Source organism: Lissotriton helveticus, chromosome 2_1 (assembly GCF_964261635.1).
Source record: "Lissotriton helveticus chromosome 2_1, aLisHel1.1, whole genome shotgun sequence".
Taxonomy (NCBI): Eukaryota; Metazoa; Chordata; class Amphibia; order Caudata; family Salamandridae; genus Lissotriton; species Lissotriton helveticus.
The window spans coordinates 847,434,444-847,461,801 of NC_136059.1; the positions used below are offsets into that span (position 1 = coordinate 847,434,444).

At 49.3% G+C, this 27,358-nt stretch overlaps 1 protein-coding gene and 1 long non-coding RNA gene across 9 annotated transcripts in view; one reads left to right on the forward strand and one right to left on the reverse strand.

The window, feature by feature from the left end:
• Window positions 1–16,973, reverse strand: part of LOC144818293 (uncharacterized) — a 41,629-nt gene extending 24,656 nt beyond the window's left edge. The window contains exons 1-2 of the long non-coding RNA XR_013607084.1: window positions 16,864–16,973; window positions 15,134–15,886 (exon numbers count right to left, since the gene is read on the reverse strand). This is a non-coding gene — a long non-coding RNA (uncharacterized LOC144818293). The remainder of the gene's footprint in view (window positions 1–15,133; window positions 15,887–16,863) is intronic.
• The window catches only part of CSNK1G3 (casein kinase 1 gamma 3), a 406,194-nt gene continuing 395,598 nt past the window's right edge, over window positions 16,763–27,358 (forward strand). For 3 of the 8 annotated variants that reach the window (XM_078675576.1, XM_078675578.1, XM_078675580.1), the window contains exon 1: window positions 17,038–17,206. The gene's annotated coding sequence lies outside the window, so the exon portion shown is untranslated. Of the gene's footprint in view, window positions 17,207–27,358 lie in introns of all 8 variants that reach the window. The other 5 variants (XM_078675583.1, XM_078675579.1, XM_078675581.1 and 2 more) reach the window with 4 other exon arrangements.

Below are 27,358 nucleotides of genomic sequence, written 5' to 3' on the forward strand. Positions count from 1 at the left end.
AAAATGTATACTATTTTGGGGAAGAGATATTTAGCCAAATCAAAGGTACCGCAATGGGTTTTTCCTTAAGCCCAAGTTTCGCCTGCCTCACCATGGGCTGGTGGGAGCAAAAATGGGCCTGGCAAGCAGACAATGACGCATTTTTTAACAAAACAATACTATGGTTGCGATTCATCGACGACCTCCTTATCATCTGGGATGGCTCTGAAGTGGAATTTAAGGAATACTTTGAAATTTTAAACAAAACACCAGCAAATTTCAAATTCACATATGAATTAAGTGAAAAAAGTGTCACCTTTCTTGATACAGAAATTTATATCAATGCAAATCAAATACAAACAACGCTACACAGAAAAACGACAGCTACAATAGCAACCTTGCATGCCAGTAGTTTTCATCAGCAATGTCTATTCCAAAATATCCCATATGGCGAATTTTTTTTTTGTCAAAGTTGTTTTTATTGATATTTTGCAAAACGAAAAGAGATATGCGACAATCCCGCACAACTTCCCACGCTGGGGGCTTATATGAATTCAAGCAGGAGAGATGGCGAGGTTAAAAAATAAGCATAGAGTTCCGGATCAAGGGGGGCCAAAGTTACTCAAAAGCAATCGGGCCGTAGACCAAGCCACGGTGGCAGAAGTCGAACCCCTCTGGAGCTTGTAGCCGTGGTGGAAGACGCCCAGCGCCTATCAGCAGTGGGGTAGGCCAACCCTCTCATCAAGTTGTCCATCCTCCCGCTTCGCACTGTAGCGGGTGTCACAAAACTAGAAATCAATAACCCCTCCCCACCCCTAATCCCACCCTCCCTCCCCAGTGGTGGCAGCTAGATCAAAGACACACATTCAACCGAGTGGATCATTCAAACTTGGATTAAGTGAAGGGCTCATATCGTGGGTGGGCATACCGCAGATTGCAAACCTTTGGAAAGAAAGCGGACCAGGGGGCCCCAGCGGAAAGTGAAATTCTTAAAATCGCCCCGGAAGATATCCGCCATGCGTTCCATACTTAGCAACTTCCACAATCTCGCATGCCATAAGGAGAGCGCCGGGGCGTCTGCTTTCTTCCAGGCCGCTGCAAGGGTCAATTTGGCCGCTCCCAGACAGAGCCAGAGTATCTTTTTGTCCGCCTTGGTCTGGTGCTCAAGCTCCGGGTTGCGGAGGCCTAGCAGGACATGAGCCAACGGGTCCGAGACCGGATAGCCCAGAATCTCCCTGATGTGGGACAGAATCTCCTCCCAGTAAGGACGGATGACAGGGCAATCCCACCAGATGTGGCGGAAGTCGCCCAGTAGGCCGCAGCCCCTCCAGCACCTATCCGAGGCATTGGGGAATATTTTCCGTAATTTTGCCGGACACAGATACCAGTCCAACATCGTCTTAAGATGGGCCTCTCTAAGCTCTACCGAATGGTTGTGTTTTGCATTATCATGCCACAGGTGAGACCATTCCTCGTCCGAGATATTGCGATCTAGGTGTTCCTCCCAGAGGCTCATGTAACGCGGTCTAGGAGAAATAGCGGTAGAGAGAAGAAAGCCATAAATAAAAGATATGACCCCCCGCATGGTAGAGGTCTTACAGAGGAAGGCTTCAAAGGGAGTAAGTGGCCTGGTGGCCGCCTCTCTAACTGAAGGCGAAAGAGCCCAATGTAACAACTGGGCATGGCGGAATTGCTCTGATCGCTGGACCGCATAGTCACGCATACAGTTGTCAAAGGTGAGGGGAGCGGGCCCATGGAACAGATGCGTCAGAGCATGGCAGCCCCCGGCTCTCCAGGCATCAAAGGGGCCTTCTCGTGTAGCAGGGGGAAAAGCCGGGTTAAAGTGTATAGGTGTAAAGGGAGATGGGAATGTCGTCCATCGCTCATCACCCGAGATCGAGTCCCATACCTTCAAGGTCGTGGCCGTGGTCGTACTAATGTATGCGTTCCTGGGTCTATCACCCCTGGGCTTCCACACCAGGTCCCAAATCGTTCTACCCGCTACACTCCTGTCCATGTGTAGCCAATGTTTCTCGGACATCGGCTGGGACCACTCCACTAGGATTCGCAGTTGCGCCGCCTTGTAATAGAGGTGCATGTCGGGGAGACCCACCCCTCCCTCCTTTCTCGGGCGCCGGAGGGTAGCAAAGGAGAATCGTGCACGACCTCCCTGCCAGATGAAACGGAGCATCATAGATTTAATGCGGCGGAAAAAGTCTCCTTCTAGGGCGATAGGTAATGCTTGAAAAAGATACAAAAGCTTGGGAAGCAGGGACAGCTTGAGTGCGTGGATACGCCCCAGCCAGGATATAAACATAGGCTTCCAACGGGCCAGCTCGCTCTGGATCCTCGCCAGGAGGGTGGGAAAGTTGGCGGAATAGAGCTTCCCTATAGAGGGGGTTAAGTGGACCCCCAAATACAATATGGATGAGAAGGACCAAGATAAAGGCGAAAGCGGCCGGAGGCGGTCCACCTCAGCCAACGGGAGCGTGAGGTTAAGAATGTAGGATTTGCTATAATTGACCTTGAAACCAGCCACCCTCTCAAAGCGCGACAGGGCGCTTTGGACGTGGGGCAGAGAGTGAGCGGGGTCTGAAAGCGAGAGCAGGACATCATCCGCGAAGAGAGAAATCTTATGCTGTTCCCCTGTGAAGGGCAATCCCCGTATGTCCGGATTTTCCGTCACGGCCAACGCCAGGGGCTCAATACTCAGGGCAAAGAGCAGGGGAGAAAGAGGACAACCCTGCCTAGTGCCCCGCGAGTGTGGGAAGAACGCTGACAAGTGCCCATTAACCATGAATCTAGATCGGGGGCTGCTATAGTTCGCCTTCACCATGGACAGGAACCTGGCCGAAAAGCCAAATGCCTCCAAGGTCTGGAACAGGTAACTCCAGTCGACTCGGTCAAAGGCCTTTTCGGCATTCAGGCCCACCAGGACCGCTGGGATCCTGAATTTGTTGGCCTTTTCAACGAGGTGGATCACTCTCCTGGTGTTATCATGAGTCTGACGCCCTTTAATGAAGCCAGATTGGTCTGGGTGGGTAAGGGCCAGCATCAAGTCCTGGAGCCTATTTGCGATAATGCAGGAATACAACTTGGCGTCAATGTTAAGCAGGGCTATAGGCCTGTACGATGCGCATAGGGAGGGATCTTTCCCAGATTTAGGGATGACCGATATCACTGCTTCCGCCATGGAGCCTGAAGTCAATCCTTCCTCACCCATGCTATTGAACAATCGTACCAAGAAGTCACTCACCTCAGTGGTGAAGGTTCGGTAAAAGAGGGCGGTGAAGCCATCTGGTCCAGGTGCCTTATGGGGCTTCAGTGCTCTAATAGCCTCCACCACCTCCTCTCTGGTGAAAGGGGCCGAGAGCAGTTCGTTCCACTCCGCGGAAACCTGGGGGAGCGGGCACGACCCCAGGTACGCCCTCTGTTCCTCTGGGTCAAGGGCGTCCACCGAGTACAGAGCCGCGTAGAAGTCCCCGAAGAGGCCAGCTTTGGCTTCGTCCTGATGTGTCAAGGAGCCTGTCGGATCCCGAACGCCCCCTATATATTCCTTCTCCCTCTTGTCCCTAAGTTGACGGGCCAAGTGTTTCCCCACCTTATTCCCCTGGGAATAGGAGAGGCGCCTCAGTTTCAGTAAAGTGAATTTCGCTCTGTTATTATAATGAGCTCTAAGTTTGCCCCTAATCGCCGTCAGTGGTCGTAGCATTGTTCTCGAGGGGTTTTGCTTATGTGCCAGTTCCAGCCCAGAGAGCTCCTTCTCTAGGTCCTCTCTCTCAGCCCGTCTTTGTCTATTAAGGGCAGAGTTGAGAGTTATGCAAGTGCCCCGTATGGTTGCAAAGGCGTCCCATACAGTAAAAATTGAAGTGTCTTCCTCGAGGTTGACCTCAAAGCAGTCGCGAATAGCCGTACGCAGTGCCTTGCAGGAAGGCTCGTCGCGGGTCAGTGAGGCTGGGAAGTACCATTTGCGGTGGACGTTCGTACCCGGCGTCAAATTTAGCCAGAACGCGAGTAAACTGTGATCCGAGACAGACAGGGGAAAAATCTTACCCTCACGTAGGACCCCTCTCAGTGATTGACTTAGAAAAATATGGTCTAGCCGAGAGTAAGAGTGGTGGACATGAGAGAAAAAGGTATAATCCTTAGAGTGGGGGTGAAGGGCGCGCCACCCATCTATAAGTCTTAGATCCCCTATGGTGCGTTGTGCGTCCTCAGAGAAGAGCCCCGCCCCAGATCTTTGGTGATGCGAGCTATCTAGGTCTCTATCCCAAACTAAGTTGAAGTCCCCCATAACAACTAGGGCACCCTCAACAAAGTCCTCCACCTCTCGCAGCAGATCCAGAAGGAACTTATTTTGACCCACATCGGGGGCATACAGGACTATGAATGTAAACGCCCTACCAAAGAGCCCGCCCTTGACCATGAGCCATCGGCCCTCCCTATCACTACGTACTCCCATAGGTTGAAAGTGGAGGGTCGAGCGGAACAAAAGAGCCACTCCTCTGTGTTTCGTGGAGGCCGAGGATCTATAAATAAGGGGGAACTGCTTGTGTTTGAGGCGGGTTTCGTCTTTCCGAGCCAGATGAGTCTCCTGAAGACCCACCACATCTAAATGGTGACCGAGCACATATTTCCACACTTTCTGGCGTTTCTGGGGGGAGTTCAGACCCTTAACATTCCACGTTCCTAAGGTGATAGGCATCTGGTGTTGTGTACTCCCCCCTGCTCAATCAGTCCCGCCCGGCCTTCTTCAACTCCCCCCCCCGCATGTGAGTAAGACACAGGAAAGAACATTCCCCGAGTGGCACCCTTCCTTGCAACAGGTACATAACACTCCCATCCCCACTCCCAGTACCCCCAGCGCAACGTACCAGTACCAGATTCTCCACATTAAATCATGCAGCCACATTCTCCTGCTACCACCACTGCCCTCCCCCCCTCCCCTCTCCCCCTCCCCAAACCCTACCAAGAACCAAACAGAACAAATTGAAGCAACAAAGAGTCTCATATAGAGGCCCAGAACAAGGACCCGAAGAAGAGGCAGTCCCAGGATGTGGTCGCCTGTAGAGACCCTCGGGGGACGGGGGTCGTGATACCAGTTAGTGTATCCCCAGATCTCCGGCCCGGGGTGTCTTCCCAAAAGTATATATGAACCCACGGTACCTGAAAGGGAGGTGACCCTCCGACGCCAATCAACCTTCCTCCCTGGGCTCAGGCCGCCCCAGAGCTATCCTGCGACGACGCCACCGTTACCGTGGCCACAGAGGCAACTGCTGCACCTCTCTCCTGCAGGCTGACTGTGGGGTCCGGCCTCTCTGAAGCAGCCGCCCGACCCACTCTTTGCCAGGACAGGGAGCGCCGTCTCCGCCTCGTCTGGGAGCCCCTTCCGCTCGGGGAGGGTGCCTCGTCATCCATGCCCAGGAGGTTCTTGGCTTCTTGCAGGGATCTGACTTGAACCAACCTGTTTTGCCATCTGAAGATAAGGCGGAAGGGATGACCCCAGGAGTAGGCCACGTTCTGATCTTGCAGGAAGGCCGTCACCGGCCGAAAGTCACGTCTCTTCTGAAGCGTCGAGGCCGCCAGGTCCTGGAACAGCTGGGGACGATGGTCCCAAAATTGCCCGCACCGTTTTCCCCACCATGTCAGATAGAGGGCCCGATCCGATTCCTTGCTGCTGGTGCAGATCGCCCAGAGCCGCCACGGGGCGTCGCTTTTTTTTCCCCGTCTCAAGGAAGCACTGTGGTGTCCTCAAGGCAACCCTCCGCCGCCCAAGCGATCCCGCCCAGGCGACTGCGGCTACCGTCTGCAAGAGGGGGGGGGGCCGTCGCAGGTCACCGCCCGCAGGTCCCAGGTTGCGATGCTGTGGCTCACGCAGGTGGCGGTATGAAGCTAGCCCCGGGGGCAGGGGGGCGCCAAGGGTAACACAGGGGCCCCCAGCTGACGCTCTCTCCAGCAGTCCGTACTCTGGGTCTATAAGGGGGAGGCCTCGCCAGGACGGGGAACCCCCGGCTCGATTAGTGCGGAAGTCCGGGTCGCGACAAGGCCCTGTCTCCGCCGGTCCCCTCACACACGTTCCACCGGTCCCCTCGCAGTGGTCTCACCCTCCGATGAGCCCCGCGTCCTAGCTGCGTCTTCGATGGGGCCCCCTCAAGGTACAGATCGGCACTCCAGGCCCCCTCAGATTCCTCCACGCAACCGGAGGCGCCCCACCAGGCGCCCGAGTCAGCGCCACCACCTTCAGATGCGGTGAAAAGGACCTCTCTCAGATAGGCCCCCGGGGAGCGAGTCGCTTAGGCCTGTAATCGGGCCAGGCCACTTGCGGGGTTTATGCTCCAACTTGCTCACAGTTCTCAGGAGGCGGCCCAAGGTGGTAGGTGCCCCCGGGGGGGGGGGGGGGCGGTCTTTCGCTCCACTCCCTGCACTCAGCAGACTCCAAGCGGCAACTTCCAGCGGGGGGGCTCCAGCAGTGTCCCGCCCCGCCGCCTCCTCTCCGTACAGGCCTCAAAGCCTCGGGCTCAGGTAGAGTCTGCCTCCGTCCCTTCTCGCCCTCGCCCAGCCGCGGCCGGCACGGCACCAGCGTTGCACCCCCTGCGTCCGAATCCAACAGCCACGGATCCACGCCAGGCACCGGTAGCAGAACCCAGGCGGCAAAGCAGGGCAGATGCTCCTCCCGCCGCACCACGCGCCCAGGGACAGCTCCGGCGGCACATCAACGGACAGGCCGCAGCACCTATCTCCACGCTCCGGGCACCGGGAGAGATCGGAGAATCGCCGACCGGGTCCCCGCCGCAGCGCGCAGCTTCCTCAAGTTGTCCCACAGGAGAGCAACGGCCCAGGGAGGTGCTTCACAATGCTATTAGGGCCAAGGCGTCGGAGGGACTCGGAGACACGTCCTACTCCGCCGCCATCTTGGCCACGCCCCCCATATGGCGAATTTTTAAGACTGCGAAGAATTTGCTCAGAAGAAACGGAATGGTTGAAACAGAGTGCATCTACCTCAAAAAGATTTGAAAAGAGAGGGTATCCAAACGCATATATAAGTAAAGGCTGGGAACGAGCAAATCAAAAGAATAGAAATGATCTATTACAAATAACCCCAGAAAATTTATAACTACCTTCTCAAAAGAATCGACACAGATCAGACAAATACTGAAAAGGAATTGAAAAATCTTGAAATTAGACACGACTGTTGGACCAATCGTGGGAAATGCACCACAGGTAACATATCGTCGAGCAACCAACCTAAGGGATCGGTTAACACACAGCCACTTTAAAAAAGAAAGGAATACATCTTGGCTACAAAGTAAGGGATTCAAGATATGTTACAATTGTAAAGTGTGCCAAATCGCCAGAAACACCCAAAATGTAATGATGGCAAGTGGGATAATTTGGAGCATACAGGAGTTAATTACATGCAAGAGTCAGTATGTTGTTTATGTAATTGAATGCCCTTGCCAACTGAAATACGTGGGCAGCACCATATGTGAACTAGAAAAACGTATTCTGGAACATGTTAGGGCAACTATACACAAAGACAGAAGTAATGCAGTTGCCAAACACATGGAAACTCATCATGACAGCAACTGGAAAACTCTGACTTTTTATGGCATTGACACAGTTAAGAAGCAGGCAAAAGGCGGTGACAGAGAAGGAACATTGAGACAAAAAAGAATTGAGATATATTCAAAATTTACGCTCTCTGACACCCCATGGACTCAATCAGAGTGAAGAAATGTACATACATCTGTAAATAATAGTTTTTGTAAATAACATGTCAGGGATAAATCAGTGAAGAAGTTTTCTTTTTCAGGAGAAAGAAAAAGATGTCACAGCAGTAAAGTGATGCTTAGCTTTTAAACTCTCGGGAATAGGGCGACATTAATATTTTCATTATATTCTAATTTTAATTTGTCACATTGGGTTTTTTAATTTTAATTTTGTTTTAAATAGGTAGAAGACAGATAGTAGGGGCGTTCAGCCTTTATAATAGGGGTAGCCGCAGTAAAGATCTGCCAATAGCAGCGTGACTGGCAGCAACTAACAAGTATAGGTTGTTTCATGCCACTAGAGGCATTAAATACATAAATAAATGGTTTAAAAAAACCTGAAATGATGAATAAAGAAGTATGAACAACAAAATAGAAGGAGGTTCCCCGTTGGGTTTTAAGATAATGGCAGGTAGAGGGGTTAAACAGCGCAAAGAAACAACAACAGAACCCTGCCAATACTATACAGTGAAGGTCCTATAATAGGATCCTAGGATATGAAAAGGGCAACAACATGCAACTCCAGAGCCAAACAACATGTAGTGTTCTTTAAATCTTTTATTTATTAACTATTTTCATCACATTTTATGATTTCATGATTTCTCGAAATAAGTGAATAGTATGGAGAAACATTAAAATGTATATACAGATACAATCAAGTTACATAATCAATAAGACAATTAACAGTCCCACAACACACCGTACACATCACACATTCATAACCACACCAATTCGGCTATTTATCATTCAAACATTCTTTCATACAACCATACATCCAAATAAATCAATGGTACATAAATGCCTTTAAATGAAATCAAGATGGACGATGAATCATTAACAAGAAGGAGCGTGGGGCAGGTGGGGGTGGAAAAAGGATCGTAAACAAACATAAACAATCCTGCTGCCAACACGAATCAAAGAAGTATGAACATAACAGCTACAACTATGCCACTGGGGGCATTTACTTGTGTAAGCCGGCATTAGAGAAACCATTGAGAAATCCGACATTGGAGATGCAAGGGTAACCCAAATAAGATGCATATCTAAGATAGCAAATGCAAATAAACATGTTGAGGAGATGTAAATCTTTTTCAAATAAGGAACAGTGTTTGACCTGTAATATGAAGCGCTGATACCAACTAGTAGTTTTCACAAAGGTTTTGGTTCATGTTTATTTTGTTTTATTTAAATGCAATGTGTTTATATAACTGTTATTATGGGTAACTACAAATAACACAATGCCCTGTTAAGTCACTACAGGAAATGATGTCATTGTGATTGCACTTTAAAAATTGGGTAAAGAAAAAAAGGGGAGTTACCATGATCAAGATCTCAGGGGAGATCGAAACACGTTGGTGTGTTTTCCACATTTGAGGATTATGAAATAAATAAGTTTAAGTACTGAATAACTGTTATCGGAGTGTGACCTGTTTTCTTTTGGAAAAAAAAGAAGCTTTGCAAGATAATCAGCGGTGCAGCTCAACCGCGAAGTAACGCACAGCTGGAAGGAGCGCCACGTCAGCGAGAGGAGCTGAAGGAATTAAAAAGGCATACCTGGTAAATGCATATGCGTTGTATAGAAATGTAAATACTATATATAAAAAAAGGGATGTCTTATTTCAGTTAAAAATATCTAGGTTACAAGTGAAACCTTTACCATGCATATACCTTTACCATTCATGCGTTTGCAACGAAAAAAAGGCATACCTGGTAAATGCATATGCGTTGTATAAAAATGTAAATACTAGTGGAGAGGCGTTTTCTGTTTCAACTTCTAATAGATTTTCCCCATTATCTGATCTGGATGGTCTCGACTGACGACCAGCCTTGCCGGCTGGCTGTTGGGATGACATTTTTTTATTTCCTCCTTGCCAAGGATAGGCCAATCACGCCTCTATACCCTGTGCTACCACGTCCTGAATCTATTCCTCAAGATCCTTGTATTCCATCAAATCATTGTGTGGGGTCTCAACCCGAGTCTCCCATAGAATTTGTGTTCTCTGCCCTGCCTCCTCTTACCAAGATTGTCTCCTGGAATGTTGCCGGTTTGGTATCCAAACTTGAGTGCCCCATTTGGGGTTCATTTATTGATGCCTATGACATATGTGTGTTTCAGGAGACTTGGTCAGTTGTTCCGCAGTATTGAGCTGGTTTCATTATTTTTTTGTGGCTACTTCTTCTTTGGGTAGGGGTGGACCGTGGAGTAGACAGACAGTGTGGATTAAAACCTCCCTATGCTGTATATAGGAGATCACCTTGAGTACTATTGATGCACAGAGTGTTTTCCTTTCCTTTACGTCAGGCAGTGTGTATTTCTTGTATAATGTGTATTGCAGGCATGAGGGTATAAGTGCAGAGTTAAAATTCACTGATCTAATTGGAGCACATATGGATACCCTGCCCCCTAACTCCTTTCAGATTGTGGCAGATGACTTTAATTGTAAGTTTGAGACGCTGTCTGACCTCCAACAGAACTCCATGGGTGATGAGGACCAGTTTTGGGGAATTCCAGATCTTTCCCTTGCTCCAGTCAAGAGGTGGACTGCTGCCATTCTCCAGCTTAATGCCTTCACGTATAGCAATGGTCTTAGGGCATGTAATGGAAGAACTGTATCTGATCGATTAGGGAATCATACGTACCACTGTCCCCAGTGTACTAGCCTTATAGATTATATTTTACTAGATATAAGGTTATGGCAATTTCTGGTAGATTTGGTTGTAGTTATGAGGCAGGATAGTGATCGCAATGCTCTGGGGCCGTCGCAGCATGCCCATGGCAACTCCCTCAGTGGTCCCCAGCATGAGCTACTTGATAGAAGGTTGGTTCCTACCAATAATCAGCATTGGCTTGAGTGGTGTTCCTTGGCAGGGTCAGAGAATGCCTTGGGTAATGTGTTTAAGATTGTGACTGCAGGCCTGGATGCTAGAGTCTCTGTAATCGAGACTCTAGTCGATGTAGATTTTTCTTCCAGGTTGGGTGAAATTAATAATCTCATGCTCTCATCGTTTAGGTAAATGTTCATGATTGAATCCCAGTCTATTCCTAAGAGGAAGAAAGTAGCCCGCTGGTATACAAAATGGTTAGCTAGGAGTGTCTTCACCCGTGCAATAAACTCTGGGTCTAGAGCTACCATTCAGCCAGCGAGGTTATTGTATTAGGGTTTGATCTCCGCAGCTAAAAGGAATTGGGACGCCATGTTGAATGCCATTAGCAACAAGGATTATCGAGCGTTTTTTGCACCTTGTTGTCAACAAGCACCCCGTTGCCCAAGCTCCTTTGGATAGTAACATTTCTGTATCTGTATGAGTAGAGCACTTCTCACAGTTATACTTTGGAACAGAGAGCCAAGGATCGACATGGGCAAATTCCAATGGCCTGGTCCTCAGGTGATGAGACCCACGTTAACATCTGTCAATTTAATTTTCCCTCTTACTGAGCCAGCATTGTGAGAAGTTTTTAATATTTCTATTTCCAAAATTTCTAGATCCATGGATCGGATATTACCTAATACGTTCCCTGGGCTAGACAAGTTTCTATGTTACCTTTTTAAGTCTTACAGGGGGGTGTGGTGCCGTTATTTTTCAGTGTATTGTAGTGCCATAATGAATGGTGCACCTAAGCTTCCTACTTGGGCAGGGACAGAGATTAGTACAATATTTAATACAAAAGGGCAGTTGGTCCTTGCTGTCAAAACTATAGGCCATTCAAGTTCATTGACACCACTTAGAAGCCATTTAGTCGGGTCACCCTGAATAGGCTGAGTGGGTAACCAACAGTAACATTTTAACTCCTCTGCAGGCTGGTTTTAGGGATAGTATAGGGACAATGGACTTGGTGTTTCGCCTGCAAATGTTATATTGGAAACGTGCTCCTGAGAGGAGGCAGACTACAAGTCATCTTTGTGGATTTGCGGTCTGCCTCTAACCTAGTTCCTAGAGACCTGTTATAGGAAGGTTTTGATGGAGATGGGGGCGCCGGAGTACCTTGTGGACCTCCTCAGCCAATAACATCTGAATAATTATCCTCAAGTTAGATGTGGACTGCATGGTGAATTGTCTGACCCTATTCCGGTTGGTCAGGTAGTCAGGCAGGGGTGTGTGTTAGCTCCAACTATTTTTCTTTGATAGATCAATGACTTGGTGTTGCAACTGGAGCAATGTGAGGGAGATGCCCCACGGCTTGCCGGGGTTAAGGCCCCAACCCTCCTGTTTGCAGACTAAACCATTTTGCTACCCAAATGCCCCATGTAGATTCAGGATCTTTTGGATTGCTTTGGGTCGTTCAGCAAGCAGCAAGTGCTTGAGATTGATGAAGCATGATTTTTGCGAAATAATCTTCCTTGATCAAATCTGCTCATAACTGTGTTAACAAAACAATGTCTAATGGTGTGAATTTTTTAAACATTATTTACATGGGGATATTATAAAGTACAACGTGAAAATATGCAAGAAAGGCACAACAAGTTTAGTAAAACAGAAACTGCAATGTTTAACAGCTAAAAGCATGGAAAAGTATAGGAGGTGCTTTTATACATGAACTAAAATATTATGAGAGAGACTTGAATAAATAAGCATTTAAAACTTGCATGAAGAAATATGAAATAGTAATAGAAAATGCTTACAGAAAATGTTTACAAAATGTTTGTCCTTTTTTCATAACAAGAGAGAAACAATTATTAATAGTTTATTAAAAATGTAGCTTATACTTATGGTTTTGATTAGAGCAATGAACCTAGAGTGGTTGTTTTCTCATGTATTTTCTTTTGTTTCCCTTAACTGAAGCATGTTTTATTCTTCAGAAAACCAACAGTTTCCCTGGTTTCTCTATGAAGGTCTCAAACCATACTCGAGTAAATGTTTCACTTCCTAACCTAGGCCAAAGAAGAATGTATTTTGTCCTTCGTTATTTTTTAAAATGCTGATTATTTGTTTAGTTGTGCACGAAGCATAAAACTAGGATTTCCTTCCTACGGTTTGAGTATTTCTTTCTATGAATTGCGTCAACTATGTTGCAAGCTGATGTGGAAGCGAGCGCGAGGACATGAAGATATCAAATTGTCTTTTTCTACTTCTGAAGAGCGATGATGACATTCATTTTTAACAGAGAAATCTGGATGAACTGACTGAGACGAGGATCACCTCATAAACCTGAAAAATGGAATTGAGTGGAACTGTGAAATTGCAACATTAGTGGGGGTTTTGAACTTTTTTTGCATCTGAGGTATCATTAGTACCATGAGAAAAGAACTTGGAAGTAGCCGTTTCTATGAGAAGAGAGTCTTTGCTTCTGTACTCTCTACGTACTCTGGCTGGCTATTATCCTAGCAAAGCCTGAGCAACACTATCCCGATTATCTTACACTTCATCGGCTGGTGATGTTACTTAAGTTATACCTTTTCGGCCAAAGGGTTAGCTATTTCTGACTATTGCACGCTGTGCATTAGTATTCTCTGAGCTAGGTTCATATGGAATACTGAACTGCATACCGATATGGCAATGATTTATTTGTTGTCTTCCTCTCTCTCTCTCTCTCTCTCTCTCTCCCCTCTCATGCGGTTATTGATTAAATTATCTATTTGTCAATTAACTAATTCCTTACTGTGTACTTACCTGTAACAATGAAATAACACAGAATGTATGATTCCTATGTACTTGTGTATTGCCCATTCATATTTTGAAATATTTTAGATTAAAGTAACATGATAAGTATTTCAGAGTTTATCTTTATTAATGACTTATTAGACATAATGTGGATTCCACCACCGCTCCAGATGCAACGCAATTGGAACTATGTAAATAGACTCCAACACTGCGAGACCCGGCTGGTCTGAACTACATCGTCTAGGTGGACTAAAGCCTCCTGACCATGCGGTCCAGAGCTACAGCACCGCTTGGCAGACAGCATGAAGAGACTCATTGGTGTTATGTTGTTTTTCCCACAGGTTGGTCTTTTGTTTGTTATTTTTCCATAAAAATTTGGGAGGGATGTATTGTCCTGTTGGACATGTTCTAGTGTTCCGCCTGGTGCTAACCCACGCTGTACACCCACCAATCACAGGCATCACCGGTCAGGTTACCCAGTTAATAAAAGGGTCCGGGCGCACGTGCCCTAGGCCACTTCCATTACCCTACTAAATTGTGCATGTGCTCAATATTAGTAGCATGTGGGCTCAGGGCCCGCCACACTACGACTTTCACTATTTACGACAAATAGTCCATTATGCGTATCTGGGTGAGAATAGGATGATAACGAGAAGTTTTAAAGCTGTCCACCAGCAGTTGCCTGTGGTAATATTCTTCTAACGACACCCAACTCTTATAAACTCCCTAGGGAGACAACCTCAGACAAACAAACACAGAGTTGACTGTGAGAGCAGACACGTGGTCTAATAAGTGAATGAGCACCAGCGTCGGATTGGTAACTCGGGCAATGCCTGAGAGGCCGGTGCCGAGTTCCAACTGTGGGCTGCTTTTTGGAGCAGTCTGGGGGGCTGATTTGGGCTATGTCGCTGTTGTTCGGATATAGCCAGCGGCCCAGTGGGTGTCTGAGTGGCCTTTCTGGAGGCAAATGGGTGCTCATTACCGCACGTTTAGCAACAGGCAGATGTGTCACTTTCTTTTTTCTCACAGGGCCGACCCATTAATGAATGCATACCTAGCAGGGCAGGGGGCCTGGGCAGAAGTGGCCTTACTTGTTTTCAGTCACCAGTGTAAACTAATCCGTGCATTTTTTTGTATCTCCCACCCCACCTTTTTTTTAGGTCTTGCTGAGTCAGCGCATTTTGTGAGCAGGTTTTAAAAGTGCTACCAAAGGCATGGCCACCAGCTTGCGAATACGCGCACAAGCGCGTGCACCTCGCTCCGCCTCCCCAATGCAGGGCGCCTTGCTCCACCCCTCCCTGACCACAGAGCGCGTTTCCGCGATCGCTTGCACAGTCTTTTGCGCGCTTGTTGCAGATGCAAACGGGTCCTAACATAAACATGCCCAAGTATAGCGGTCATTTTTTTTCGTTTACCCTAAAAGTTAATACATCGTCGTCAAATACTGGAGTTCTCAAAACATCCATCGTAACAATATTATGTGTATGAACAAATACAACACTCCACCTTTCTCTCTATAACATGTTCGAAGGGGGTGTCTGGAAAGGTTATCAGGTATGCTGTAAAAATGCTCTGTTCTACTTCCGGGAACCGCATGCTGCGGGTCACGACCGTCGACCAAGCTACAAACACAGCTGTGAGCCTCACCGAACCCTGCAAAGCTGAGCTGGCGCGCGGCAATGTCAAGCACGTTTCAGACGTGATAAAACAAACCACACAAACCCACCAGAATCCGGACAAGCGTCTCTTTTCAAAAGTCCACAACGCTCTGAGCTGCGACTTACCAAAGTGTATCTTCTCAGTTTACGTCGTTTTATGCAGTTTTAATTTTGCCACCTTTTTTCGTCTGCTCCGTCCCATGCCAATCAAGGCACTCAGTGGCCGGCCTTCGACCAATCAGATGTTCAAACTTAAAGGTTTTGACCAATAGCAGCTCAGTTATTCCCCTGTTTCGAAAACAAGTTGCTTCCGGGAGAACCATTCAGGTACATTCAAATGTTCACAGCTTTATGAACATGTAAATTATACCGGTCTGCAGGAGACCCCCGAGTGAACTCACACCTGTGACGTCACGCTCGTAGAGTTAGTCACCACTGCTGTGAGGTACTGGGAAGCACCAGTAAGTGTACCCACAAACCATTTCCAATATTTGACAGAGCCGGATGCGAACATTGGAGCCATGTTAGAATGGTAACATTGCTGATGGGTGTCTTTGTGGACGTTTGTCAGATTTCTGTTGGATTCAAAATGAAATATAAGAACACTGAACTTGATGCGAGTACATTTAACTCCAGACATACAATGGGAGAGTCATGCAATTGTTTGATAGGTACAAACCCAGGTTCGCGTACTAATAGTCAGAACAATGTTACTGCAATCTGGGGATCATTTGGAGAAATGCAGGCAATCGTCAGTCTAACATGGCATTTTCATACGAGTAGTTTCCAACGTGGCTGCCATTCTAGAAGTGCAGTTATGATTTCTTTTTTGGCTGGGGGCGGAACATCAGGTGAGCTGAAGCGGTCTCTAAGCCAGACCTAAAAGAACAGAAATGTCATTGTAATATTTTATAAATCATGCTTTATCTTCCATTGCATGAATATCAGAGTTATAATGTTACATTTCCCTGTGAGGATTATGCATTACATAGCTTCCCATACTTTTCTTTATTTCTGTTTTTTTAAAATTAATATTCCTTTCAAATTTAATTTAAAAATCTGCTGTGTACCGTCTGAACATTAGTATGTTGGGTTTTGATAGGCTTTGCAATTTTAAGTACTCTTCAGCATCAGTTAGGCATGTATTACCTGTGGAGCTCTGACGGCTACTGAGGTCACAAAGTTTAAGGGTTCATTTGAACGAATAAAACAATGATATTGTTCCCTTAGTCATGTACCTGGAAATGTCCTCTTATCCCTACCCATGCTACGTTCAGGAAGAGATCTGGCTTGCACACCAGGTGAATTCCAATGTTGTACTTTTATTAAGTGGGAAGAAGTTGCTCAGTGCAGTGTAACACCATAATCCAACCAACCTGACAACAGTTGATGTTGTTGCACCAAGAATATTGTGCTGCAAAACTAAATACTTATAAGGTCCCAAAAGAGAGACCTATTGGCTATGCCAATGCTTGTTATCAAAATTCGCTGAAGCAGTTTTTTGAGGAACGACAATATGCAAATGTGGGCCACTTTTTTTTTTGCATGCCCGGACCGATTTTGAATCCCAATCCAGCCCTGACGAGCACTATTCCTAACACGAAGTAAACTAAATGGTCCCTCCTGGAGCCTTCCAGTAGGCTCTCTGAGCGGACTTCTTAAACTAAAAGCACCAAAACCAGAGCCCCGGTGGATGTGGAAATGGAAACAGCTGCATCCTCGTCCCTGGTGGCACTCTCTCGGTGGTGCAGTGCATGAGAACAGGAGCAGGCATCACGTTACACCTCGCAATCTTCGCGTCCGCGCAGAACGCCACTACTGGCCGTCTACACGGGGGCGCACTGCGTCATACTCACTGTCCTCGCGGCCGTGCCGTGCGAGGTCGGCTGCGAACAGTAGCACCTTACATGTGCCCATCCTGCTAGCACCAGACAGGTGACAGAGGGCGAAACTCAGGAGGAAGTGTTGGTGCACGGGAGGAAGTGGTAAAGGGCCACAGGAGGCGACGCAGTCGTGACGCAAGGTAGAGGCCGGGTGGCTCTCGTCGGCGGAAGTATTCTCACCAATACCGGTCCCGTTCACATGGGTCTCCCATCTGTCTCAGGCCCGGATGTTCACTGAGGAGGGACAGGCAAAGTCTTACAGAGGAGGATCAGCGAGTCCATCAAGGCAATACACTGAACGCGGGACGAGCAGCAGGTAAATTATGTATCAGAGGTCAGTGAGGGAGGAACTCAGTGTTTTCGGCGGGCCGCGCTGCAACACTGAGTTCTGGCAGCCCCCGCACCATTAACCATTGGTTGCGCTGCGGGCGGGGCGCTGCCACAGTAAGCTGAGCAGCAGCAGGTCAGTGAGAATTGTGAGGTCCCAGTGGCTCGCCTGGTAGGGTGTTTCTCTCTCCCACATCCCGTCCCGTTCGATGAGGGACGCCAACTGTCCCCTTAATGGTCCTGTGAAAGGATGATGCTGAGAAACGCACACTAAGAGGCGGTGAGACGAACAGGAGCTAACTGGTTGGCTCGAGCAGCCCAGCCGAAGCCATCTGCTAGCCCTGCAGACTGTGAACATGAGCTGTGCAGGGGTGCCAGTGAGGGGCCAAGGTTTGTTTACATGGTAAGGAGGGAGGAGCTGTAGCACAGTAGGTGTCCTGCACAATAGAGCGTGAAAAGCACGGCTACTAGAAGAGATGGATATGAGCACCACCAGTGAAGCTTCCCTCAATGTGGCCAGTGGTCCAAGAATAACCAGATTTGAGTTAATGATCATGGAGACCGCAATCTCACCAGACTCCCTTGTTAAAGCAGAGTGCTCACTTGCAGTAACTTTATATTAAAAAGTGAAGGTATCTCGTCTTTACCTACATATATGTTTTAATGCTGAATATATACTGTAAATCGTTGATTCTTTTACTGCAAAACAGAAAATTAAAGTTGTTAAAAGTAAGATCCAATTCAGGAATCTTTTAATTTCTGTTTTCCATTAGTCTGGGATGTGTTAGAAGTTTGATATTTCTTAATATCTTCCAATCCTAATATAACAGGCATTACCAAACTTTAGACTTAATAGTGTATGGCTAGTGCAGAGAATTAGGGTAGGATAAAGTTAAATAAACTTATTCCCAATGCAGAGTCTGTCTTTAGCATTAAAAACATACCCTTTCACTGCTGTAAAGGGGTACTTATACTGTCTTTTCTGCACACGTATTTACAAAGCTTAAATGTGGAACTACCGTATCATGCTCATTGGGTTTTAAGGGTTTGACGCTGGTGGGATTTTCCACATTGCTGATAGCAACACTCCTTGTAATCGTAATCGTAATTTTAATTTAATTATTGCACATAGCTTTGTACAATGTAATTATGTTGAGAAACTAAGCTTGCATGAGAGGTATCCCTATGTATTGGACTACAACTATTCAGAAATGGCAAATCTAAATCACTTATGAACATATAAAGCATTCTGTAAAATACATTTATAAAAGGTTATAACTGCTAAACTTAAACACGTTAGTCAGTGGGTTTCTTCCTCTAAACACCCCATGGCTTTTGCTTGAGGCCTAAAGACTTCTCTTTCTAGGTGTATACAAAAGATAATTGAAAGCATGCATGAGCCTCCCATCGACATAAGTCTTGCTCCGCCTATTCCGATTCCTTGCATTTCTTGCCTCAACTTTATTAATGATCTTAACTCACTGTTAAGTAGATTTTTGATAAGTGAGCTGGAGCTGTACAGTAAGTGTTGGAAATACAAGAACGTCTATAGACTTGAACTATTGCCTTTGACTGTCTCGTGTTGCTGTCCGTTATAAACTGATTGGCAAGCATAAAGGGCTTTATGTTGGGCTAGTATAAGTTCATTTGAGGCTGTGTTTTAACAGGTTGGGAAAAACAATTGAGCCAAATTAATCGATGATACTGGGATACAGAAAACGTTGCTTATATAGTGCTTGTGTAGTTGTCCATTCAAATAATTTGAATAACTTCAGGATGGGCAGGGGAAAGTCACAGATGCTATGACTCCCCCATATGCTGTGGTGGAAATGGCAGGGGCGCCATCCAGAAGTACGTTCCTTTGAAGCATCTGTTTGCACGAGGTGAAGGAGCAAATGAGGAAGCGAAAGACAGCATTTTGACATGATTAAGCATTCTAATTAAAGAGATTGGGAGAAACACTGTAATTGTATGGTGTATGGTTTATGGTTAACATATTTCAGTCAAGAAGCTTCTATTGTTCACCTGTGTTGCTGCGGGTCGCTATACTGGTGACGTCTCCAGGTTAATGTACATATCTTTACATAAGGATTGGCTTCTTTTGTTTCATCTGTGTTTGAATTCAAGAGGATGCATTTGGATTGGTGTTCCCAATAGTTTTTTTCCGCGCATAATGAGTATGTTGTTCAAAGAGATTCTTAGGGCCATGCTACATAAAGTGACCCACGTTCTCTGCCCCTGAGCACTTTGGTATTACAAAATGGGCTGCATATGCTTGCATGACCCTTCTGTAATCCAGATTGCCCCATTGCAAATGTAGCAGCAGCTGAATCCTAAGGGACCATTCCCGGGCACGCCTCATACAAATGAGGGAAACACTTTCCCTCTGCATCCGTGCCATAATATGGATATGCTCTCGGAAGGGGCTAGCTAGCAGAAACGCTAGCTTAGACGCGCACTACTTATTAAATTATAACAAATTTTTTCTAATTTAGTTTCAAATGTATTTTTATTAAATACGTCAACAAGCATATAATGAGACATCTCCATCATAGGTTCAGGCAAGTGGCATACATAGCGGGCGGGACAGACAAGCATGTCTTCCCTATCATGAAGGAATGAGCAATATAAGTATGTCAGGAGAGCAATGTGACATCGTGAGCGCGGCAAAGCTGTTAAGCAGTCAAATGACATGAAAAGAACGACAACAACTATAAACTCCCCTCCCCCTCCCCCAAACCCCCTTCCCCCACCCCGACCAGTGTGCCCTGAAATGTCAGTGGAATCATCAATGCGCCAGGGAAAATCAGTGTGGCCGTTTTGTGGTTCACCGAGAGTCGTCAGTGGTAGTGGTGAGACGTAGGATTCGGAGGTACTTAGGGCATGTAATTTCATTGAACTCTTTAGATAGGAGAGTCAGTAAAGGAAGCCACGTCTTCCGAAAGGCTTCGGCAGAATTAGTGAGTGTAGCATGGATGCGCTCCATCCCAAGAGTGAACCAAAGCTTATGCAGCCAACCTGTGTGCGTAGGTGTAGTTGTGGATCCCCACAGTGATAAAATGTGTTGCGTGGCCGCTTGCATGGCGATGCCCATTTGCCGGCCTCGCAAGGACCTCAATGGGAATGTTACTGCATTAGGTAGACCCAACAGAGCGTATGCAGGAAATCTCGGGACTTCAGTCTCGAATGTAGAGTCAATATCATCCAAGACTACTTTCCAGAAGTCTCCAAGACCCGCGCATTCCCAAAGTATGTGGGTCAGAGTGCCCCTCTCCCCGCACCCCCTCCAGCAAAGCTCGCTACGCGCCGGGTTTCCCTTGTGCAACCGAACTGGGGTGAGGTGCCAGTACATAGCCAATTTCACTGCTGATTCCCTTGCTGTGGTGTTGCGAGTGGTGTGTGAGGCTCTGTGATAAATGTGTCCCCATTCCTTGGGTGTCAGGGCTCTACCCAATTCAGCCTCCCAACGCCTCTGGCTTGGAGTTTTGGCCGGGGTGTGCGGTGGTGTGAGCATTTGGTAGAGTTCAGAGATGAGGTGTTTATCCGTATCTTTAGTCAGTAGCCATTTTTCGAAAGCCGACATGGGGAGGCTCACCAGTGCAGCGATGTCAGGGTTAGTGAGCCAGTGACGAAGTTGGAGGTATTGGAAGAGATGAGGCTTCTCAATGTCATACCCCTGTCTGATATCCGCGAAGGGGAGAAATCCCTGCAGGTCAAAGAGGTTACCTGCAGCCCGGCACGCCGTGCCACGCCACTGGGGGAACGTGCTCGCACCGACGCCCGGAGGGAAGTCGGGATTATCGAATAAGGGAGTGAATGGGGAGGGAAAAGAGGTCAGCTCGTGTTTGCGCGCCACCATATCCCATACCCGCAGAGTCGTGCGCGTGATAGGTGACCGTAGCATGTATCTCGGCCTATGCTGTCTAGCGAGGAACGGAACCCTCCAGAGTGGCGTCTGTGCCATGGCCCTGTCTTGGAAGAGCCATCTCTTCTCTGATTCAGGTCTGTACCATTCTACCAGGTATCGAAGTTGGGATGCATAGAAGTACCTTATGAGGTTTGGGACACCAAGACCGCCTTCGTCCATGCTCCTATACGCCAGTAGCTTGTGGACTCGTGCACGCTTCCCTTCCCAGACAAAGGCAAGCAGGGCGTCCTGTAGGGTCGCCAGGGTGCCCGCCGGGGGCATTACTGGAATTGTTTGGAACAAGTATAGGATCCGCGGCAGGACCGACATCTTCACTGCCGCCACCCTCCCGAGCAGGGAGAGAGGCTGCTTGGACCATCTCGCCAAGTCTGCCCGGATCCGGGTGACGAGGGTGTTGTAATTAGTGGAGACCGTAAGGTCCGTCGAGTGAGTAAGAGTAATCCCCAAGTACGGCACCTGAGTGGCCAGCTGAAGACCAGTCCCCCGGCCCATGGTGGGGGTCTGCAAGCCCACATTTCTGCCTAAGGGCAAAATTAAGGATTTATCAATGTTAATACGGAATCCAGAAACAGTTCCGAATGAGGCAATTTCCTCCATAAAGGCGGGTATAGAGGAGATGGGCTGGTCTAACGCAGCAATTACGTCGTCCGCATAGAGACTAATAGTGTGGGGCTCGCGTCCAAACTCAATGCCTGTAATCCGAGGATTATCCCGGACTTTCTGTGCCAACGGCTCTATATACATCGCAAAAAGGAGGGGGGAGAGAGGACACCCCTGTCGGGTACCTCGCTGGATCTCAAATGGTTGTGAGTGCAAACCTCCCAGGCGGATCTGAGCCTGTGGGTGATGGTAACAGCCCGCTATGCGGGAGCAGAAGCAGTCGCTGAGGCCGAAGCGGCGGAGGACGTGCTGTAGGAAGGTCCAATTGACACGATCAAACGCTTTCTCAGCGTCAATAGCGAGCAGCGCCGAGTCTGAGGCCTGAAAGTGCGATTTATCAATGAGGTGCAGCACTCGTTTGGTATTATCCCCACATTGTCTGGTGGGGACAAAGCCTGACTGATCTGGTTCTAAAAGTCCAGGCAGGCACGGGCCAAGACGCGCAGCAAGAATGCCCGTAAAAAGATTTAGGTCAAGGTTTAATAATGAGATAGGACGAAATGCAGAACAATGCGTGGGTTTCTTGCCGGGTTTCGGTAGTACTACCACCTCCGCGGCCAACATGTCCGGGGGTATGGCACCCACACCCTCAAAAGAATTAAACAGGCGTGTGAGCACTGGGGCCAGCTGTAGGCTAAAGAGTCTGTAGAAGCCTGCCGAGAATCCATCCGGTCCCGGGGATTTGAGCGGGCGCAGTCGGGATATGGCCGCTAGGACCTCATCTTGGCGAATAGGGGCGTCTAGAGCCTCCGCATCGGCCTCGGAGATCTTGGTTAGAGTCGTCGTGGCCAAATAGGCCTCGATATCCTCGGAGGAGGCCTCTTCTTCCCCATACAGTGAGGCATAATAGGAGCGAAAAGCCTCGGCTACTTGGGTATCAGTGGTTAGCACCGCCCCGTCGTCACCCATGAGGGTATTGATCTTAGCCCGCTGGGTTTTAGCCTTTAGAGCGCTGGCAAGTAATCGGCCCGTCTTATTGCCCCCGACATAGTACGTGTGCCGAAGACGAAGAGCCGCAAATTCCGCCCTATCCGTATCCAGGCTGGCCAATTGGGCCCGGGCCGCCTTCAACTGTCTCCAGACGCGTGGGGCGCAGGTGCGGCTGTGAACCCGCTCCAGTTCCGCGACTTTCGCCGTGAGGTAATCTCGCTTACTTTTGCGGTCTTTGGCCTCTGCCGCTGCAATGGCTATGAGCTCCCCACGGACGACCGATTTCAGGGCCCCCCAAAGGGCCGTAACGGAGATTCCAGGCGTGTCATTGATGGACAGGTAGTTAGTGATGCACTCACTGATTCTTTTAGTGATAGCAGGTCTCTGCAACAAGGTCTCGCGGAGGCGCCACGGGCCCCGGGGACGGCGGTCCGCACGGAGCGTGAGGGAGATTTCTACTGCGTCATGGTCTGAGATGGCTGCCGGCACGATATCGACCTCCTTTAGGGTTTTGAGAAAATCCGAGGAGCCTATGAAGTGGTCGAGTCGGGCATAGGTGTGGTGCACATGTGAATAAAATGTAAAGTGCGAGGCGTTCGGATGGTGGGCCCTCCAGAGGTCTATTAAGTCCCTATCTTTAAGCCATTCGTGGCCAGCGGCTGAAAGGGCACCAGTCTCCCCATAGCGGTGTCCCGATCGGTCCGCGTTCGTGTCCATAACAATGTTGAAGTCCCCGCCTATGAGTAGGGGCGTCTGCGGGGTTTGAAGTGCTTCTGAGATAGCACTCTTCAGGAAGGTCTCCTGTCCGGAGTTCGGTGCGTAGAGGGAGCCGATTGTGAGGGTTGTGTTGCCCAATTGGAATGTATGTGCCAAGAGACGACCCTTGATCTCCCCTACCTTGGTCCCCACAGTCCCCCGGAAGCTCCTGGATACTAAAATGGCAACCCCAGCCGTCTTCGTTGGGAGGGAAGAGAAGAATTGTTGTGGAAAGACTCGGGAGCGCATCCTATGCCAGTCTTTCTGCAGGAGGTGAGTTTCCTGTATTAGGCAGACATCCGCCCCAGAGTTTTCAAGATAGGAGATGACAGCCCTCCGTTTGATCGGGTTGTTTAGCCCTTTCACGTTAAGCGTCACTATTTTAAGAGTTGTGTCTGTCATGGTGCAGTGGGCATGTGGCGCAGCGCAAAATGAGTGCATGTCGTAGTGCAGGTTTGTGGTGCATTTCCCCGCCCAATGGAGATTCTAAGTAGGTGTGCCTCCCGCGGTAGGGGATCATCTGCCCCTAAGTATTCTAAGCAGGAAAGAGTGGGTCGCCGCTGAAGGGGAGCAATCAGCCCTAACTCGGTGAGGGTCAGCATCAAGGGGGCAACATCAGGCATGGTGCATCTGTATACAGTATCACTCTGGGTGGGGGAACAGCAAGACGTTGCGCAAACGAGCAGCGTAAACAATGTCGGGCCTTCTCGGCAACCACAGTGGCCAACCATCAGACTCGCCAACCAAACAGGTGGGAGACCACCAAGTCGGCGCTGCGCAGACATGACCTTGGAAGCAACAACAGAATCGGATCGGCACACTGGTCCCCTCCCCGAAGCCCCCCCATGCCCAACAAACCCCCCCAAAACAACCCAAAACCCCCATTGGCCACAACTCTGTCTGTGAAAGTTAAGATCAAAGCAATCAAAAGCCCATCCCTTCCCTCCACCCCCCCAACACCCCCCACCCCTCCCAACATCCCTCGAAACACATAGTCCCAGTCCTGTTTGTCCACACAGGGCCGTGGTAAGAAATAATGAAGGGGTCATCTCCGACGGCGGCTCCGCCGGTCTCCCCGCCCGACCCACCCATCGCCCGGGCAAAGTAAGTGCAACAAGGAATCTCTCTCGCTATAGTGGTCATCATACTGGGGAAGAAGTCTCCTTGGCTACCTCCGCTAGTGCAGTTTCTCTTTCAAGGGAGATGGCCGAGGCATCCGGTTTAAGGCGGTGTGCTGGTGAACGTCTGTGATGCACAATTTGCCAGCCCCCCCGGGTGTCCTTTGAGAGCTTCCGAACACCGGGTCGGTGTCAATCAGGTCGAGGCCCAAAAGCGCACATGTGTCCTTGAGAGAGCGCAATTGATGCAGCCGGCCCTCCCATTTGAATATGATCCGAAAGGGGTGACCCCAGGAATAAGGGATCTCCTTCTGCCTTAGGAAGTCTGTCACCTGTTTGAAGTCCTTCCTCTTCTGGAGAGTGGTAGCTGCAAGATCCTGGTACAGGGCGATGGGGTGATCCTGATATCGAAGGGGCTGGGATCTCCGGGCCTCTCGGAGGATCCTCTCTTTAAGGGGGAAATCCGGGAGATACGCTAAAATGTCCGGCGGTGGGGCCTGGGCTCTCCGTGGCGGTCCAACTCTATGGGCCCTGTCGATTCGAATGGCAAAGTCGTCTGATTCCCCCAGTATGCTCCTGAAGAGGGACTGTAGGTAGCCCACGACGTCAGTCCCCTCCTCCTTTGAAGGGACCCCCCGGACCCGTATGTTATTTCGGCGGGAGCGTTTTTCAAGATCCTCTGTGTGGGCCTGTAGGTCCATCTGCTGGTCAGTGAGGCGCAGGATCTCCTGCTGAAGCTGCTCGATTTCCCCGCTTCTAGCCTGATCAGCCTCCTCGATGGAGACCACCCTCTCCCCAAGGCCCTCCACATCACGGCGAAGCTCCCGGACCTCTCCTGCTACCTCCTGCTTCAGGGACCGGAAGTCGTCCCTAAGTGAGTTAAATAGACCCTCCAGAAAGGACCTGGTGACGGGCACTTGGTCATCAACGGAGGTCGGTGACTGTTTAGCTGGTATCGGGGAGGGGGGATCCCTGCTCCCCTTGGGTTGCGACTTGGCCAGCAGTTCCGGCAGTGTTTGGGATCCTTTCTTCCCTCTCTGCGCCATCTCGAGGGCTACCCCCACAGGGTCGCGCTGCAGGTGGCCAGGCAGCTCGGGGCGCCCCCAGCAGCACGGGTCGATGCGAGCGTTGCGGCGAGGTCCCAGTGCCTACCACCTCGCCCCCTTCTGCGCTGCCGATCGTTATAAGTTCCCACCGCGTTTCACAAGACTACAGTGGGCGCGGCCCGACCGGCACCCCCGCGGGCGGCCCCCGGGCCCGACCAGGCGAGGTGTAGGCCTCAGTCTGCAGCACCCCACTCAATGCACCAGTGCAACACACATGTGGGTCTCCAGGCCTAAAGCGCGGCCCCCGCGGCCCTTCGCAGCTTCCCCCACCAGGGGCTCGATTATGCCCCCCGAGCCTGTCTGAGCTTCCACCTCCGCCCAGGTCCCTCTCACCTCTGTCTGGTTGCTTGGAGTCTGGGGCAGCTCCTCGAAGTAGGCCCGATCAGGCCCGGGCCGACAGCGCCTCAGAGTCCTCTGCGCCAGATGGGGTTCGGCGGGACCAGGCCGCAGGGCCGTGTCCGGTCTCGGCAGTCCCGGCTGTGCCTCTCCAAGTGCTCCTCAGCTGCAGCAAGGCTCCGCCTTCCTCCGGGCACCCTCAGGACCTCCAGCGCTGCACTGTGTGCTCCTCAGCTGCGGCGGTGTTGCGCTGTACTCCGGGCACACCCAGACCCCTCTGAGCATTGCGAGCGGCCCGCTCTTCGGCCGCGTGGAACCGGGCTCAAGGCCCCAAGCCGGGGGCTCGATTTTGGAAGCCCCGGCCGGGCGCAGCTGTTCCGGCTGAAGCGTCTATGCAGCGCGGCGTCGCCGCGGGTTGCCGGCCGCAGGGTCGCCGCGCGGGACGCCCCTCCACTCCTCGATTCCGAGGCAGAGGTCAGCCGGGCGATCGCCGCTCCTTCTCCAGGCGGGCTCTAGTGCGGCAGCTCGGGCGCCATTACTGGCAATGGCGCACCAGATTGCAGCAGCTCCTGCCGTATCAGCCGAGTGGGCTGTCGGCGGTATCCTCGGCCCCCCGGTAGCGCTGGGTGCTCCTCTCGACTTCGGGCTCACTGGGGAGAGATATAGGCTGTGGATGCGGCAAAACGGCGAGATCGGGCAGGGAGACTCGGAACCTGCGTCCGATCACGCCGCCATCTTGGACACGCCCCCCACATTTTTCTAATTTAAACAGATTTTTTGTGTAACTCAAATATACAATTGATTCTTTGCTTTCATTCAGGTTCAAGTTGTGTTCAACAAATTATTATTATAGTACATTAAGTACATATTCAACAGGTCAACATTGAAAATCATTCAGTAAACAAAAACTTTTTGGATGAGGATGTAGAAAGCCCAATGCATTTCGGGACCTGTAGGATGTCGCTTCGTCAGGGGAAACACTAAAAACAAGAGATAAAGTACAAGCACATGAATTACGGTTCGTCAGTTCTGGTTATCACAATTATAAATCATGCTCAAGATAAATGAGAGTAATCGAAACTAAAAACACCTTCACCAATGCAGGCACCCCCAGTGTCAAGTGCTTGGAAAATTGCAAAAACTCACTCCAATGTTAGAGGGCACATCCCTCTCTGTAAAGATCGTATCAGAACGTACTCCGCCGTTCCAAGCAACCTAAAGCAGCGTCTCTGGAAAATATATTCACAGTACTCATCCTTAACAACTATGCATCAAAAAACATTTAGTTGAGCATAAACACAACATGC